General features: G+C 42.8%; 1 protein-coding gene and 5 non-coding genes across 6 annotated transcripts in view; 4 read left to right on the forward strand and 2 right to left on the reverse strand.

Moving 5' to 3' along the window:
• The window catches only part of LOC138243434 (uncharacterized), a 421,149-nt gene that overhangs the window by 120,063 nt on the left and 282,377 nt on the right, over positions 1-18,709 (forward strand). The window lies entirely within an intron of this gene.
• Positions 1,217-1,289, reverse strand: trnak-uuu (transfer RNA lysine (anticodon UUU)). Its single transcript has one exon. It is a non-coding gene; the product is annotated as a tRNA-Lys (tRNA).
• Positions 2,838-2,908, forward strand: trnap-ugg (transfer RNA proline (anticodon UGG)). The gene has a single exon. It is a non-coding gene; the product is annotated as a tRNA-Pro (tRNA).
• Positions 9,698-9,769, forward strand: trnah-gug (transfer RNA histidin (anticodon GUG)). Its single transcript has one exon. It is a non-coding gene; the product is annotated as a tRNA-His (tRNA).
• Positions 16,359-16,440, reverse strand: trnal-aag (transfer RNA leucine (anticodon AAG)). Its single transcript has one exon. It is a non-coding gene; the product is annotated as a tRNA-Leu (tRNA).
• trnat-agu (transfer RNA threonine (anticodon AGU)) lies at positions 18,119-18,192 on the forward strand. Its single transcript has one exon. It is a non-coding gene; the product is annotated as a tRNA-Thr (tRNA).

Here is an 18,709-nt window from a genome sequence, read left to right on the forward strand (position 1 = left end):
TTCTTATTTAATATGTCCTTTTGAGATGTCTTGTCAATGCACACAGGCGGTAGAGCTGAATAATTTACTTTTACTTCTTTCTATACCAGGAAGAAAGTAGCAGACTTTAACTTTAAGAGGCAAAAATGACACCTTGTCAAAGCTAATATTATTAAAATGACATCACAACAAAAGAGTGGAGCCTTGAGTGAATAAAGCCTTGAGTGGAGCCTTGAGCTTTCATTGGACGTATGTGTCTCCATAACTTTGTAGGTGAGAGAGAGGATTGTGACAATTTGCAGGTGCTTCTCGGAAGTGAGTTGGTGGTACAGGCGCCTTCCAAATAATTGAGTCAGGTTTGAATCCCAGCCAGTGCAAACCCAAATCTTTTCAAGATAATCTGCGGTTCGCTAACACATCTTTTGAAACACTACAACAGGTAACACCCCGTGAGAAACATCATGAGCATCTGTTAAACCTCTCTACCTGCCCGTTCCTAGCAGAGACATGCCGAGGGTCTAAAGGGACATTTTGAGCCGTAGAAACATTTTATCATTCCATACTTTCCTGTGCAGTCAGGCCAGTTCCACTTTAACTGCGCCCAACAACAGAGGTCGTTTTGAAAACTACGAGAGTAAAGGCACACTGCACGTCTGCAGAACATCACGTCCGAGTTTAAGGACAGCAACATCAGAGATTGGAAGCTAGGGAGTTTCAGGTCTGTGTTTTTATTATAGGTTCAAAAAAATCTGAATACCTTTTCAAGAAGTATTTCAGAATCCCAGTCAAATCCAGTACGAATGCTGCATAGATCTGCATTGTACAATTAGTATACTGTTTGTCCCTTGAATCAAACACGCCTTATGAAGCATTTCTAAAACAGGAGAGATCGTTATTCGAATGCGTCTTCCTGTAAAAATAAAATGACTTCAAGGGCACTATAAGCAGAGGTGCTCTACAGAAGAACTATAGCCAGAGATGCCAAAGAGGTCAAATTTCACCACGTGAGAGGAAACATCTCAGAAATGAAGTTGCGGTCGTTTCCACGCCTCATAAAACCACGTGGAGTAGAGTGACAAGATCTACTTGAACATTTTCGGTTTGTGAACTGAAACACAAAATGCACTACTGTAAATACAAGTAATGGACATTTAAAATAACCACAGTACAGCTAGAAGAGTGAAAGATAAAAGACTATTTAGAATGACTTTCACAACAGACTTAAGAACAGCACAACCGCCCGAACAGGGACTTGAACCCTGGGCCCTCAGATTAAAAGTCTGATGCTCTACCGACTGAGCTATCCGGGCTCTGAAAGAAAGTCAACACTGTCGGGATCCTCACAAGTCACGTGTCTCTTGTTCCGAAGAGCAGTCATACCTGACCCGTCTGGAATGACCACTGACAGACTTTATCATGAAGCGACGGCACCACTCCCAGTAGAATGAGTGAGAAATACAGCATGACATGGGTAGTTAAGGGGCTCCCACAATCCATCTTTCCTCACATTACTGATTTTTTTCAATAGCATTTTGACCTTTTTTCACATTCAGATTTTTTTCACATTTAATAAAATCTTTTTATCAACAACATTAAAAAGAAAACAAATGGAACATTTTTTGGAACAATAATTAAAAAAATCTTTCAATGCCTTGGTTGTATACGTGTGCACACCCTTTATAAAGGGAGTTGCAACAGTGCTGAAATTTAAAGAGCATTTCTGTAGAGAAACCAGCATTTTTTCTGCCTTGATGTTATAGGGAGCCTGTCTTTTAGAAATTCTATTTCTTAACACCTTGCACAGCCTCCCGGCAGACTAACAAATATTTTTTTGGAGAAATTGGCTCACACACCGGAAGACACTAACGTTTATTTACGTTAGAGTATGTAAAACTCAGGCTTTAACAGATGTTCATGATGTTTCACACGGGGTGTTACCTGTTGTAGTGTTTCAAAAGATGTGTTAGCGGACCACAAATTATCTTGAAAAGATTTGGGTTTGTACTGGCTGGGATTCAAACCCGACTCAATTATTTGGAAGGCGCCTGTACCTCCAACACACTTCCGAGAAGCACCTGCAAATTATCACAATCCTCTCTCTCACCTACAAAGTTATGGAGACACAGACGTCCAATGAAAACTAATTTTATTCACTCAAGGCTCCACTCTTTTGTTGTGATGTCATTTTAATTGATATTAGCTTTGATAAGGTGTCGTTTTTGCCTCTTAAAGTTAAAGTCAGCTCCTTTATTCCTGGTATAGAAATAACATGTTCCATCTTTGTTTAAAAACACCACTAAAAATAAATTATTCAGCTCTAACGCCTGTGTGCATTGACAAGACATCTCAAAAGGACTTATCAAATAAGAACACGATCCTGCTTGTTACCATTCCTGTGGTTGGGGCGTTGTTTCACCCTTTTATGTTCTTCTACAATATTTGCAGACAGGGCTTTATCACTCGAGTTGTACAGAACAAGTGTGCATCGGTCCATGAAAATCATCAGTAGTGCTGTTTTTCTATGCATAGTTTAATCAAGAGCACTTAAAAGATGCAAAAAGCTTTCAAATAAAACAGAATTGAAAGACAGTCGAGTAAGGAGGTAGAAAAAAAGCACTCCCCCGTCTGGGAATTAACCACCGTCGCACGTGTGACTGGATACAAAAATAATAGATTAATTTGTGCCCAGTCTCTTGAAGCTTCAATGCGATTATTTTTCCTTCCTTATTTCTTCATTCCCATGAATTTACTCTGTAGTAGAGGAAATGCGAAAGTGGGAAACTGCAGGCATTCTTCGTGAGTGGTGGATTGTGATCAGTGAGCATCTGGACAAGTCTGTTACATTACTTTTTCCATCAGGGATGTAGCTCAGTGGTAGAGCGCATGCTTTGGATGTTTGAGGTCCCGGGTTCAATCCCTGGCATCTGCAGGTGCTTTATATTACAGTACTCACATCGTAATCTTCTGTTGATTGAGAACTCTTTACTCGTGTTCAGAGAGAGCCAGGTTTACACAATTAAATGCAGGCACACTCGACGTGCTGCAGAGTTGCGCTGCTGTTATTGCTACATTACTGCACTGTGTCGGGGCTCCCGTGCAGCAGATTTTCGCCAACCTCCCTGGAGAAAAAGGTACATATGAATAGACTGTAGCTGCCTTAAATGCTTATTTTACACCGCGGAGAAATGTGGTTTTGGAACGGCATAAATTTAGGCAGAGAAGTCTCAGGACGAATCTGTTGATGCTTTTGTGACTGCACTAAGAGGACTTGCTAAATCGTGTGACTTTGGAGTATTGGAAACTGACGTTAAGAGATCAACTTGTGGAAAAATGTGCACATAAGAGACTATAAAGTGCTGCAGGATGAAGGCTGACTTTAGAAAGAGCTCTTACAGTCGCTAGAATTCATGAAGCAGCTCAAGCAGAATCAAGAATGCTTTCTGACCACAGTGACACTGAACGGGGCGCTCGCTCATACTTTACAAACAAAAGCCGAGCAGCAGGACGCAGTCATGCTAGAGATATAGAAGAACAGGGGACGGCTGACATTACATGTTACAAGTGCGGACTAATAACGCACAAAGCAGATGAATGCGGAGCGCAAACAGCAAAATGTCTACACTGTAAGAAAACAGGACATTATGCACTAGTGTGTAGAAAGAAAGACGGTTCCCATCAGGAAAAGAAATTTAATACAAATAAGGAAGGGACAAAACTGCGAGCAGTTCAAGAACCGTCTTCAGACTCAGATGAATTTGTTAATTCCATTGACCCTGAAGGTAAAGAAACTGTTCGAATAAATGGCCAAGAGATAAAAATGGTGATAGATACAGGAAGTCAAAGAAACTTCATTGGAGTAGAATTTTTAAAGAAAGTGTTTGCACACAGAACTAAACTTCAGCAGACTAAGAAGACATGTTATGCCTATGCACAAATTAGTCCACTTAAGTGTGTTGGCTACTTCGAGGCACAGCTGAAATGGCAGAAAAATGTAATAAAGGACAAAGTAGTTGAAGGAAATGTAGAAGTGTTGTTGAGAAGAAAAGCATGTTTTGATCTGAAGATTCTGAATGTAGGAGACACTGTCAATGCGGTTGACCAGTCTTCAGAGAGGTTTAAGCGGTTAGCACAGGAATATGAGTCACTCTTTAAAGGTTTAGGACAGATCAAGGGTTACAGTCACAAGGTTACAGTAGATGAGAAAGTTTCACCTGTAGCTCAAAGTCTGAGATGAGTACCCTATCCAATGATAGAAGCTGTTAATCAAGAGTTAGATAAAATGTTGGATGATGGAATTATTGAAGACGTGAATGAAGGTGCAGAATGGATCTCAAATATTCTGATAATACCTAAAAAAGACACCAAGGAAGTGAGACTGTGTGTGGATCTGCAAGAAGTGAATAAAGCAGTTATCAGAGAGAGACATCCAGTACCAACGGTTGGCAGCATATTGCAAGGAGCCAAAGTTTTTGCAAAGTTAGATGTTCGAAAAGGGTTCTGGCAAGTTGAGTTGGCCCTGGAATCAAGACACCTGACTACCTTCATCACACACAGGGGTTGTTACCATTTCAGAAAAGTTCCCTTTGGCTTGTCTAGTGCCCCAGAGGCCTATCAGAAGGCTATGGACTCAATGTTGTGTGCAATGCCAGGTGTTGTATGGTACAGTATATGGATGATGTTGTAGTACATGCGGAAAATGAAGAACAACTAGAACAGAGGCTCAGGCAAGTATTCCAAAGATTCCAAGACAGAGGCTTAACTTTAAATAAAGATAAGTGTATATTTGGCCTGAAAGAGATCGAGATACTGGGACATTGGGTCACTGCAGAAGGAATAAAACCAGACCCAAAAAAGGTGACAGCTGTTTGCAGTGCGCCGAGACCTGAGAATGTTGCACTTTTGCGCTCATTCTTAGGAACTTGTGGATTTTTTATGAAATTTATTCCTAATTATGCAGATATATCAGAACCCCTTAGAAAACTAACGAGGAAAGGACAGAAGTGGGAATGGACATCCGAAACTGAGAAAGCCATTGCCGAGTTGAAAAGAGCACTTGTAACTGAACCATGTCTGGCATACTTCAAACTAGATGCGCCACCAGTAGTGATCAGTGACGCGAGTCCTGTAGGACTTGGAGCAGCATTGCTACAAAGACCAGAAGAAGCCAGTGGCATATGCAAGTTGCTCACTTACCCCAACAGAAAGGCATTACTCGCAAATAGAGCGTGAAGCCTTGGGTTGTGTTTGGGCAGTGCAACATTTTAGGACATATTTATGAGGAGGCAAGTTCACACTTCAAACGGATCATAAACCCCTCATTTACATGATCAATCCCAAAAAGGCAACTTTGTTACCACCCAGGATACAAAGACTTGGATTGAGATTACAGCCGTATGATTACAGAATTGAACACATAGTAGGGAAAACCAATGTTGCAGACTCATTGTCACGTCTTCCTTTACCAGACACAGAAGACACTGGTTATGTAGACACCTATGTTGATAAAGTGCTTTCAATCAGCACTTATGAACTGCATGAACTGACAGTTGAGGAACATAAACAAGCAACAAACGAAGATGACACATTGAAATTGTTGATGTCCATAGTGGAAAAAGGACAATGGCCTAATCCAATTCCAGACGAACTGCAGCCATACCACAGGTGTAGGTTGGAGTTATCTACATATGATGGACTGCTTTTAAGGACAGAGGATTGTGTTACCGAAAACAAAAATCAGACAAGCACTGAAAATAGCACATGAGACACATCAGGGTGTAGTTCGTAAAAAACAGTACCTGAGAAGCAACTTTTACTGGCCCAACATGGACAGTGATGTTGAAAGACTAATCAGGAATTGTTCCACTTGTGTGTTGAATCAGCCATTGCAGGAGGATCAACTTCTCCAACCACTTGAATTACCACCAAGGCCTTGGACAAAACTGGGCATTGCCCTGGTAGGCCCCATTCAGAATGAATACATATTGACTGTCATAGACTATTATACTTCTTAACCTGAGGCGGTTGTTGTATCAGACATATCTTCAGCCACAGTTATTAGAGAGCTGATGAACATCTTTGCACGATTTGGTTATCCACTAGAGGTAGTAACAGATAATGGCAGGCAATTCATAGGACAGTTGTTTGAATCATTTCTGACTAATTGTGGAATTAAACACATCCGTGCATCACCTTACTATCCAAGATGTAATGGCAAAATTGAAAGATTTCACAGATACCTGAAAAAGGCCTTAAGAGCAGCTGTGACAGAAGGAAAAAAGAGAGAGAGGAACTCCCTAAGATTCTGCTGACTTATAGATCAACACCACACAGGGCATCTGGAGAAACCCCAGCTAATCTTATCTTTGGGCCTGATATCCGGACTAAACTACCAAACGTGGAGAAGAAAGAAGAAGAGTCAAGGGACATTCAAAAGACAAAAGATATCCATAGACATCATGAGGAGTATGCACACAAAATGAAATGATATGCAGACCAGACACGGATCATAACTTCAAGGTCGGTGACGTAGTGTTTGCGGCTGGCCTAGACACCGGTAAATTGGATGCCAAGTTCAAAGACACTCGCTATGTGTTTTTGAGAAACACCTCTTGTAACTCTTTTGAGTTAGTGAATGTGGAAGATGGCTCAAAAATAATGAGAAATGTAAAACATCTTTGACACGCTCCTCCATTGGATCTTGATTTTGACAAAAGATATCCATAGACATCATGAGGAGTATGCACACAAAATGAAATTATATGCAGACCAGACACGGATCATAACTTCAAGGTCGGTGACGTAGTGTTTGTGGCTGGCCTAGACACCAGTAAATTTGATGCCAAGTTCAAAGACGCTCGCTATGTGTTATTGAGAAACACCTCTTGTAACTCTTTTGAGTTAGTGAATGTGGAAGATGGCTCAAAAATAATGAGAAATGTAAAACATCTTTGACATGCTCCTCCATTGGATCTTGATTTTGAATCTGCAGAAACAGAAAATGCTGAGAATACAGGACTTTCTGACGTGCAGGAAGTGCCGAGTCCTCAGACAGTGGAGAGTACATCCGTAGGAGAGCCAGTAACTTTACCCAGAAGTAACGTAACAACCATTAGTGGCAGGGTTATCAGGAAACCGGCTCAGAGACATTTAAAAATACAGGACTTGCATAGCTCTCCAAATGTTAAATTGCTCTATTTTGTTTGTGTTATCTATGTAGATCTTACTTAGACTGCTAGAAATGAGGTGATATTTAGAAGTGACTTAAGTAGAAATTGAACTAAAATTTGAGTTGGTACGCATAGAAATTGTTGCAAAAAAAGATGAATGTATTGAATAGAAATGAAAAGGTTTATATACATTTTGTTGTAAAAGTTAATAACCGTTTACTGTGTGTTGATATAAAATTGTTACAATTGTATGGTAAAGTTATAGACTTTAAAAATAACAAAGGAAGGGATGTAGTATAGTGAATAGACATCGCGAGACAACAGAACGAGAGAGTAGAAGGCGGGAACATATGGTGTGAGAGCGTGATTTGTGTAGTTAATAAAATAGTCTAAATCATATAAGGAAGGCTCTTTATTAAGATACACAACATGCTCAATAAGCTACTGGACACACCCGCCCCTCCTCACACAGACCGTGGAAAAGCCCCCGAGTGGGAGGGCTCTCTCTTCCTCCCAGGACCTCTTGGACACGATGCACAGATAGAGCGCGGGGAGCCGCCGCCTGCAAACATGGCTCCAGGCAGGACTCCACTCCGCAGGAGCCGCAGAGCAGAGGAGATGAGGGCAGCTTAGCTCCTGTGCAGAGACCTGAGCTGTTGTTGCTGTGGATGCTGTCTTTTCTGCACTCGGGGTAGGAGTGAATGTTGAGTTGCCCTTAGAAATGAAGCAGAGCACTTCAAAGGCACGGGTGTGTGTGTGTGTGCGCCCTGGTGATTCTGGGAGACAGATCGAACCTGGGCTAAAAGAGAGTGGGCTTAGCCCTCTTCCATTTGCTAGTTCAAAGTTGTACAACCCATTTGTATCTGCTAGGCGGCGCAGTCGTCGTGCACAAAGAACGCTTTGAAAAGCGTCAAAGGCAAGTCATTCCGAGTTGGTCGTTTGTGTTTTCCGTTCAGACGCGAAATGCTGAAATGATCTCTCGGCTCCTCGGTTGTCATTTCTGCTCCGTAAAGGGATCACAGCACGCGTCGGCTTCCAGCATGGTGGGTCGGGACACGATGCCGGGGGTTGGAGCGAGCGATGTCTTCCTCGTTAGTATAGTGGCAAGTATCCCCGCCTGTCACGCGGGAGACCGGGGTTCGATTCCCTGACGGGGTGTAGCTTTTCTTTCACCTCCTTAGAGGAATGACTGCCTTTCACTTCTCTGTTTTCTTTCACAGCGTCGTGCACCTTTTCATTGCTCTCGCTTTCAGAGCCTCCGCACGGCACACGACTCGACATCAGGAAGCACATTGAAGTGAAAGCAGGAAGCGCTGCGACATGCACTGTGCAGATCCCGCCACACTAAGAAGTGAGTGGGTCTGTTCGATGCACAAAGAACGCTTTGAGAAGCGTCAAAGGCAAGTCATTCCGAGTTGGTCATTTGTGTTTTCCGTTCAGACGCGAAATGCTGAAATTATCTCTCGGCTCCTCGGTTGTCATTTCTGCTCCGTAAAGGAATCACAGCACGCGTCGGCTTCCAGCACGGTGGGTCGGGACACGATGCCGGGGGTCGGAGAGAGCGATGTCTTCCTCGTTAGTATAGGACCTGTCACCTGTCCCCAACTGTCACGCGGGAGACTGGGGTACATCAGGACGCGCATTGAAGTGAAAGCAGGATGCGCTGTGACATGCACTGTGCAGATCCCGCCACACTAAGAGGTGAGTGGGTCTGTTCGATCACAGCGCTCGACGAATCCCCAATCCCCTTTTGTGCCTGGCGACAAAAGATGTCTGTTTCCACCCGGGGACCTTTCACGTGTGAGGCAAACGTGATAACCACTACACTACGGAAACGGTGGTAAGACGTGCCCAGTGGCCCAGCGCTGAGCTTCGCCAATGCGATTCAGCTGCTTCCAGTGCCTTTATTGGAGTGCACTGATGGACCGTGCTCTCTCTCCAGAGACCAGCACGCCTGTCATGGACGGAGCAGGAAAGGCGGCGCCACATTCTACAGCCCTCTCCACGCAATCGACGAAATCGGGCTACTGAAGTGGAGAAAATCGCCTCTCCAGAAAGTGCAAATATCATCTTGGAGACTATAAATCCTATTGCCGAAGGTCAGCCCTGTCTACCAGAGTAACCCTCCCACAGCGATGATCAGCTCGTCTCACACGCGAGAAGTTTCGGTTGGAAACAAGCACCCCCTCTTCTCGCACGTTTTGCACGTTCGAGTAGTTTTAATGCGGCTCCTTCGTACACGGTGCTGATCTTTTGGAAAGCAGGTGGCAAAACTGACACGTTCCCATACCGGGAGTTGAACCCAGCCTGATTGGGTGAAAACCAGGAACCCTAACCGCTAAACCATATGGGAGCACACAACCCTGCTGTTCCGGGCATCATGCAAGCAAACTACATAAATATGAGAACACGCAAGAGAGTTGTCACTCAGAGTGTCGAAGGGTCGATGTATACTGGGGCTCAGTTGAAATGCAACGTCAGGACTTTTCCGAATTATGTCACACGAAGAGAGCACATCCTTTTCCGCCCTGCTACATGTGTATTGGTAACTCGCCGTGATCGTATAGTGGTCAGTACTTTGCGTTGTGGCCGCAACAACCCCGGTTTGAATCCGGGTCACGGCAGAATAGGGGCGTCTGCTTTTACTACTTGCACGAATGAAGGCAAGAAAAAGCCAATCGATGTGAACGAACGGCGCTTTACAGAGGAGTACTGCCTGACTGGATCGTTGATGAACGACAGAGGCCACTTCGACCTCTTCTCGGTTTTCTTCAATGACTTACTAAGGATCTTCTTCACATTCGCCCATGCAGGGGAAGCCAGTTACACCAAAGCAAACGCAGGAAAGTGCATTTCAAGCAGAGACCAGGAGGGACTTGTTTACACCGAGAGTGGGCGGAGAATGGAACAATGCGCCCAGCCCTGTTGCTGGAGCCGATTCTTGATGAGATCTTGGGCTCACTAAGAGGCCCCCGCTGGATGCTAATCTTTCTGTTGTACTTGCAGGTCCTGCGCTGCTTTTGAGCCGACAGAGCTCGTCATGGTCTGTCGGCACAGCCCAATTGCAAATGATCGGCTCCGGTTACAGAAGAAACATGCGTTTGGTACTGTTGTAACAGAAGGAATAAGGTTCTTGATCCCAAGATGAAGTAAAACAGATGAGTTTATTGCATGCAAGGAACAATAAAGCCGAAGTCTTGTTTCCCGCAAGAAACAACAAAACCGAAGTATTGTTCGATGTGCCGGTACAAACTTTTAGGTTATATAGTCCTTGCTTGCTGCTTCAGACGTCATTCAATGTTATGGTAAGGGGGGTCATGGTATTTGGCCAGTTAAGAGGCCCTGGCCAAATGGTCAGTTTAAGATTATGCCCCCAGGGGATTCCTTGTTCGCATCCTTATCAGTTAACCCCCTTTCCTGCCATAAACCCCTGTTGCTTAGAAGTCTAATTTTCAGGCAGAACTGACTTAAGTTAACCCTTTTTACATCTTATCTCTTACTTCATTCCCCCCTTATAAAATATGGCATACGTCAGGACTGCCTATTTTTACACATACAATGTCAGGGCAAATCTTTCCTTTTTAGATGTACAGGCATGCATTACCATCACATTGTGTGTTCCACAGTTACAACAAGATGTTATTGATGTTTTTGTACAAGTGATAGTTACAATTATACATATAAAACAACCCTAATCCTACAAATACATAAAGTCCTACTCCAGGACCCAAACGCAGACCTCAGCCATGTGGAGATCTGTCCTCAGGATCTTGGAATAACAATATTGACCCAACTCCGATTATAATTTTTTTGGCTGAATAGATATGCCAACACCCGGAATGTATTGATACCATATCCCCAGTAATGCTCCTCAGGCCTAACAAGCACACTGTTGGTCTTAGGAAACATCAGACACAGAAACGGTAACAACATCCTTCTTTCTGTTCACTCAGTCTCTGGTGCCGTGGGTCGGTGAAAGTGCGATACGCGGATCCAGCGATCTCATCCTGTCACTCAGATGGCACAGTCAGTAGTTGGAGGCACTTGATATGGTCCCTCCCAGCAGGATTGCAACGTCTGGCAGGGTATCTCTTCTTCACCTACACCCACTCGCCAGGTATCCGGTCGTGTCTCCCCTCTACTGGAGGTCCCCAAGCGTCCGGCACCTGTTCACGAGCCCTGTGCACTGCTTCAGTTAACAAACCTACAATACTTTAATAGAGAGTTAGTTAATTCATCAGTGCGTTAGCCAAACTTGGCCTCCAGGGAGCTTCTTTGGCTGCCCGTGATGATCTCAAATGGGCTCAGTCTCACAGTTCTGTTTGCTCCAGCCCGCAAACTGCACAGGACTGCAGGTAGAGCATCTACCCACGGTGTTCCTTCAGTTGATATTTCCTTAGTTGGTCTTTCAGACTGTGGGTGATGGGGGCAATGTGACTTCTAACTTACCCCTAGTGAGGCAATTACAGCCTGGCACACCTTCCCAGTGTAGTATGCCCCTAGATCAGTATCCAAGGGGAAGGGCAGTCCGTACCACGGGATCATCTTTGTCATACACTTGGGTATGTGCCAGCCCACATCCCATCATTATACAACCCCACATTTTTACACATTTGTTCTAACCACTATTAAACATCTATTAAAGCCCTCAACCTGAATTCTCCCCTTTCCCCAATAGAGGTTTCACAGGGGTCTCAGACTCCCGCTCTCCCAGTGCCGCTCGTCTGGCATCTGCATCTGCATGGTTGTTACCTTGAGTTACTGGAATTCTTTATTTATTGTGTTATTTACACCTTACTCAAGCTGCTTCTGTCGGCAGCTGTAAAACTACAAATCAGTTCAGAGACAAGCCCAGTATTCTTAACTGGAGTCCCTGCCGTTGTGAGAGAATCCTATTTCTCCATAGCCATCCAGAATTGTGGCCTACATGCAACAAATACATACATTTTATACATATACAGTAACCCTTTGTCCACACTTACATATAAAGGAATGGTTGATCCATCTGAGGAAACCCCAGTCTCAGCACCTGTAAGAGAGCTTGTTTCAAATTATTACAGGCGGCTTTTGCTGCTGGAACCAAGGCAATCTTGTCCTTGTACTGCACTCCCCCCTTAAGCAGATCTGTTAAAAGTTGTGCTCACCCCGTAAAAACATTGCACCCAGGCCCTGTTAAAATTACACAATGCTCGACACAAAAGGGCCTTATTATAACTGCTTAATATTAGACACTCTAAAGCTGAAGCAACTCAGACTTGTGGGTTTCCTCGTCAGGGGAAGAACTCAGAATAAGTAAACAGATCTTCTCACAAGACGTTATTCTCTCCAGTCTTGATTCTAAACCTACAGCGTTTCAGCATGTCTGGTTTCGAGACATTCGAAAAAATCCAAATTGTTTCCACTATTGCAACTAATTGTATAAAAATACAAACACTGTTTATCTAACTACTTTTACGTCCACCTGTACTGTACTTATACGTTTCAGACGCTCTTATATTTTCCAATCTCCTTACAGATGCAGCCATTCAAAGTGCGCGGTACAGACACGTACCGGAGGTAATTGGCTACGGCGTCGTGCATCGTGACGCGCGATGACGCAAAATACCGCGGTATGTGATTGGTTGACCGACAGGGGCACTCGTGGTCCGTTGGTCTGTCATAGAAAGACTTACTGTAAACGTCTTTACTGTGCCCGTTGTAGATATTGAATTTTACCACTGAAGGGAAATCTGAGTAGCTGAGCATAAAAAGAATAGGAGCATACTGTAATGCGTGTGAAGGCCATAAACGATATTAATTTTGGAAGATAAACATACAGTATATAGCTGGTCTTGGTACTTTAAAGAAAAAAATACACACCAGTATTCCATTTCTCCCTAAACATTGTAAACTTCGAAGTCTTTAACTAACGTGATACCGGAGTCAACAAGCATACTTTTAGAATTTGATTAAAAGGGAATATAATATGGAATCGCGTATCTCAAGAATTTAATAACGGTATGATTATATCCATGTACTGCGACAGGGCTCTGTAGGGCTGTTTCGCCTATGTATTCATGTGAGCTCTCTTTTAGCCCACTGGTCTAGGTGCGTGACTACCAACTGGCAGGTTGTGTGTTCGAATCCAGCTGGTGCTGGACTTTTCATTTTTATTTATTTATTTTTTAATCACGTAACATAAACATATTACCGTATGCAAACTGTATACAGTATGAATATGTATATTTAATGTCTTAACTGTGCCCATTTAAGTATTGAATATTCATATCTAATCTTACCACTGAAGGGAAATATTATTACATGGGGATTCAGTTGTCTGAAAAAACGCGTTTATTTCGGGCTGAAAAACACGTTTTGAAAAGTGTGCTGTTACTGCCCCATAACTTACATGGGGTTGACCAAACTTGCAGAAACATGTTTATTTCTGCTGAGAAACACGTTTTGACCCTTTCTGCACACTGGGGTTAAGAGCTGAGTGTGTGGGCTCTTCTGAGCATAAAAAGAATAGGAGCATACTGTAACGCGTGTGAAGGCCATAAACGATATTAATTTTGGAACATAAACATACAGTATATGGCTGGTCTCGGTAGTTTAAAGAAAAAAATACACACCAGTATTTCATTTCTTCATAAACATTGTAAGCTTCGAAGTCTTTAACTAACGCGATACCGGAGTCAACAAGCATACTTTTAGAATTTGATTAAAAGGGAATATAATATGGAATCGCGTATCTCAAGAAATTAATAACGATATAATTATATTCATGTTGCAAAAGAACTGCAACGGACATAAAAACTCCCTTGCTTTTAACAGAGCGTTCCATAATTTCTAACTACGAAAATGCCAGGTGAAAGGATTTGTAAACATATTTTGTTAAAGCAAGTCAGTTTTTTCCGCAACACATAAAATACATTTTTCCAAGAAAGTTTAGCCTTTGTCACTAATGAAACCACTAAATAAAGACATAAATATAGAAATCTTAAGATTTGTTTTATTTAATGTTGGTAGCAGGATGAACTGTCAGAGTGTATATTTTGTCGCAGAGTTGCTACAAGATGTTAACAGTGAAAAAGGTATTTAGAAATGAGTTATTTCAAGATGAAAAAGAAAACATACACGAAACATGGTTTCATTATGACCAGAATCGGTCTTGAGATATTTTTAACTTGATTTACAGTATTTGAAAGGTATGTCTTAACACCGATACTACAGTGCTTAAGTACTGCTCATGTATATGTTTCTAGGTTTATATTATGCATTTCATATGGTCAAATTACTTTTTGAGCAACTAATAAGAAGCGCGAAACGGTATCTGTTTTAGTTTCGTTTTGTGCTGGGACCCGTGGATTGATTAGAGATATCAAGTACATACAAGTCATTTTTTAAATGTTGTAGTTCGTCTTGAAAAAATGTTACGAGTACATCATCTATCAACAATTACACAGGTTCTGTTTCCATATTGCGGAATTTGGTTACGTAATATTATTTTCTAGATTTCACGTTGTGAATATATGATTTGGGCAAACAGAGCCGCAAAGAAGTACATTATTGGTTGTTGTTTTTTTTTTGCAGTTTTATCTAGAACAAGCGATGCTTAAACCTTTGTCTGATTCTTGTGAAACTATCCACACGACAGTTACAGTACCTAGGAGTTGACTTCAGTGATGTCACTGATGGGATGTTTCTAAAAATCCATCCTCTGTAAAACGTCTTCTCTGGTTGTCCTGCATATGTATTCGCTAATGAAGCTGTGTGTTCTGAGCCTGGATCTCTACATTTCTGTATGAACCAGCTTAGAGGGCTAAAGACAGCTTGTGTTTAAATTGAGTGTAAGGCAATTTATGCTTCTAAAGTCATGGTCAGCATTTATTTTTGTACTGTGCTGTAAACTTGTTCTGTTAAAGTCACATTATTTTATAGCGTTTTTATAGCGTTATCAAATCCAGTGGCGCTGTGTGTTAGTTTCCTGACTCCCATGTCACATGGTCTGTGATTGAAACCTGTAAAACCGGTTTAATTCGCCACAGCCAGCACTCTTCAGGTGTGAGGGTCTTCTGCTCAGAATGAAACGCTAAAATGTTTGTGTATATTCTAATGGTAGTGGGGGCAGGGTGTGTGGGAACAGGTTTGGTTGAAATTGCATTGGAGATCTATGTTCTTCACACCTGAAACATTTTCTCTGAAAGCATTTTCTTCGCAGTTTAACCGATCTTGTTACAGCATGTTACAGTTTACTATTATTAACCATATTAATTTTAAGTGCTTAATGTAAAATCTTGTAAAAATATATTTTCATTGTTCAAATATACATTAAGTCTGACTATCATATAATAAGTTAAATACAAAACTAAAGAAAAAATAGGGTTAAATATAATTCAAAATATTTTGCTAACAATGTTAACTGTTGATGAATAATAAAATTTATTAACTAAGGAGTAGGATGGCACAGTTGTTAGTATGTTTTTTGTTTTGTTTCTTTTTCATAAATACAACAGTAGTACCTGATGTCTCAGTGGCTTTCAAAATTAAATTATGCATGCAAACCTGTGAACTAGAAAGATAACTAAGATATCCATCCATTATATTCCATAATATCCATGAAATATATGGCACTGAAATATGTGTGACGCAGTGGTGGCCTGACACGGTGAGGTGCCCTGGCAGCTGTATGATGCAGTGGTGGCCTGGCACGGTGAGGTGCGCTTGCAGCTATGTGGCACGGTGAGGTGCGCTGGCAGCTGTGTGATGCAGTGGTGGTCAGGTATGTAGAGGTGTCGAGCGAGGCATGCTTTTTGCACGCATGAAGTAAATCCCACGATCGCTTTTGAACTTGGACAAAGTCCTTCCAAAGGAGCGCTATGCGCAAAGATTTAACAAGCTCAACCCCCGCCGACGATTTGGTGTGAAGAAGCAGAACATTCAAGTTTCACAGACAGAAGCAGCACGCCAGCACAGCCAACATTAAAACGGAGGGCACACTACGATTTGCATTGACACAAAAGTGATCTGGGCAGACATCGTTCCCTGCATAACGCAAAAAGTGGCAAAGCGCTTTTGGGTTGAGAGGACGCAAGAAGGTTTTTGTTTTGTGCCTTGATGTCAAGCTGAGAAAGTATCTTTAAACACTTTGCTTAGTTTCTCGAGAGACTGCCAAAAAGCAGTTCCCTCCCTTTCGTCTGAAGCCAGCTGAAAGGGGGTCTCGACAGAAGCACCTGGCAGCGGTGGGATTCAAACCCACGCCCCCGAAGAGACTGGAGCCTTAATCCAGCGCCTTAGACCACTCGGCCACACTACCCGCTGTGCTCTGTCTCTTTGTCTCATTACTTGCCCGGAGGAAGCCGGGTGGGTTTTGCTCTTGTCGCCCGACTTAGTGGCGTTATGACCGTGGAACCGACTGCACCTGCTTTTTCTGAGATGCTTCCCCTCTCATGGCGAGATCTCTACTTCTTTAACACCTCTTGATAAAGATCTTCTGTTGAGCAGGTTTCAGACCTCTGCGTACAGCACCCTTGATGTCATTTTATTTTTACAGCAGCCGCATCCGGAAAGTTGTGTCTTTTACGTTTTATTTGAACAACAAAACTACATACAATACAAACAAGAGCACATATAACGTATCAAGAAAATCGTCAGGGGCACATGCTATAATACAATTACACTTTGTGAAAAACGATTACACAAGGTAAATAAAGATAAGGTCCGCACAGCTTGTTCTTACATTTCGAAAGAGTCCGTAAATACCCCTTGACGTCTATTTTGAACTGTTCAAACGTAGGACTCTTCCCAGACCATTTCACTTTATACCACATTCCTAAACGAGGATGCTTCTCCTGTTTTAGAATCATTTTGGGTGGTATGGCTTATACAGCACACCCACAGTATTCTAATGGTGGACTGCAGATCTGTGCTATAGTTCAGTCGAATTCAAAGGATCCAGCAATCGTACTGGATTTGACTGGGATTCTGAAATGTCTCTTGCAAAAGTATTCGGGTTTGCTTGAACCTTTGATACAAAAAGTGATCTGATCTGAAACTACCCAGCTTACAATCTCTGAGGTAGTTGTCACTAAACTCTGACGTGATGTGGCACACATGTGCCGTGTGCCTTTACTTTTGTAAAAAACTGGTATCGGGAAAAGTTTCTTAATATTTCTTTTGATTAGCATGCAAGAAAATGTGATCATTACCTATGGAATTTCCCGCCAGCGTGGAGCTTGAATTCACAACCTTGAGACTCAGTGTTCAAGAGTCACAGAAGAGGTCAGCCTGGTCTTCAGTTTGCCAACGATAAGCTCCGGCAGTGCTCCTCTGTAAAGCAGATTGTTCGGATCGGTTATGTGGGACGGCACTTCGATACTAAGATCGTTTGCAGCACACGCATGGTTTCCCCCATCACGCAAAAAACATAGACGAAGGAAGCTCTATTGTCTTGGGCTGCTGACTCCCGGATTTAAAGCGCTCTGGGTGCCAGCTAAGTCTCTAACAAGCACACTATAAAGACAGGAATTACACTTTGCGCACGTCACGCATGGAATGGCGAGGCTACTTGATCCAATATTATCTAGTCTCACCTCATATGGTGCCGATTCCTGGTTTTCATTTAAGAAAGAGCACTGCAAACACCGTAAACAGTGCAAAACGTGTGATGAAAGAAGTCTTTTCCCCCCTTTGTCTAAAGCAGAACACAGCGGAGTCATGCCGAGGGTTGTGAGATCAAGATTTCAGTGGAGCACTGTCGTCTACGTCTTTAGCTACATGAGTTGGACATCCTCTTGTACAGGGAAAGCAGATTGAGATCCTCTGACATGAAAAGTGACAGATAAAAGCCATTTCTCATCCTTTCTCTTAGTGGTGGAACTATCGCATGTAAATGAGGCAACTTGCAAGGCGAGCAGGCTCGGTGCACACCGAACGCAGATGTCTCAGAGCAGTAGAGACGTGTCCAAGTGGCTGTCAAAGGACAGCACTTTGCCGGCGCCGTGGCTTAGTTGGCTAAAGCGCCTGTCTAGTAAACAGGAGATCCTGGGTCCGATTCCCAGCGGTGCCTTTCTTCCTGTCTTACTGTACAGAATTTATCCTTATGGGCAAATCCCATGCCTTTTAATTCAGGTGAATGCAAGTGTCCGTTTCCTTTCTGGAACAACTTGTTTTGAAAGAAATCTATACAGCTTGCGAAAGATGAAACACAAATCTTGCTTATCAGTGAAGAAGAGGTACTCCCAGCAGGCCAGCTAATACCAGCAAAGTTTTTTTTTCACCCTAACCCAGAGAATGGAGAAAAGCGAGGCGCCTGTGGCTCTGCAGTGTAATCAGTTCGCGAGTTCGGCGGTTAGCTGAAAGAGTGGTAAATGGAGCTCGCCCCAGCCCGTCCTTATTCTTTTAAAGAGGATAACAAATTAACTTCGCCGCCATTACTACCAGCTTTAAAAGACTGCCATGGGCACGGAAAAAAACACACTACAGATGACTTTTCTGGAACCGAAGCAGAGATTCCTTTACGAACCAACTGAAAAAGCTCAGCCAGTAAATACTGTTAACAGAATGTGAAAGCACGATCAACTTTG

This window comes from Lepisosteus oculatus, chromosome 14 (assembly GCF_040954835.1).
Source record: "Lepisosteus oculatus isolate fLepOcu1 chromosome 14, fLepOcu1.hap2, whole genome shotgun sequence".
NCBI lineage: Eukaryota > Metazoa > Chordata > Actinopteri > Semionotiformes > Lepisosteidae > Lepisosteus > Lepisosteus oculatus.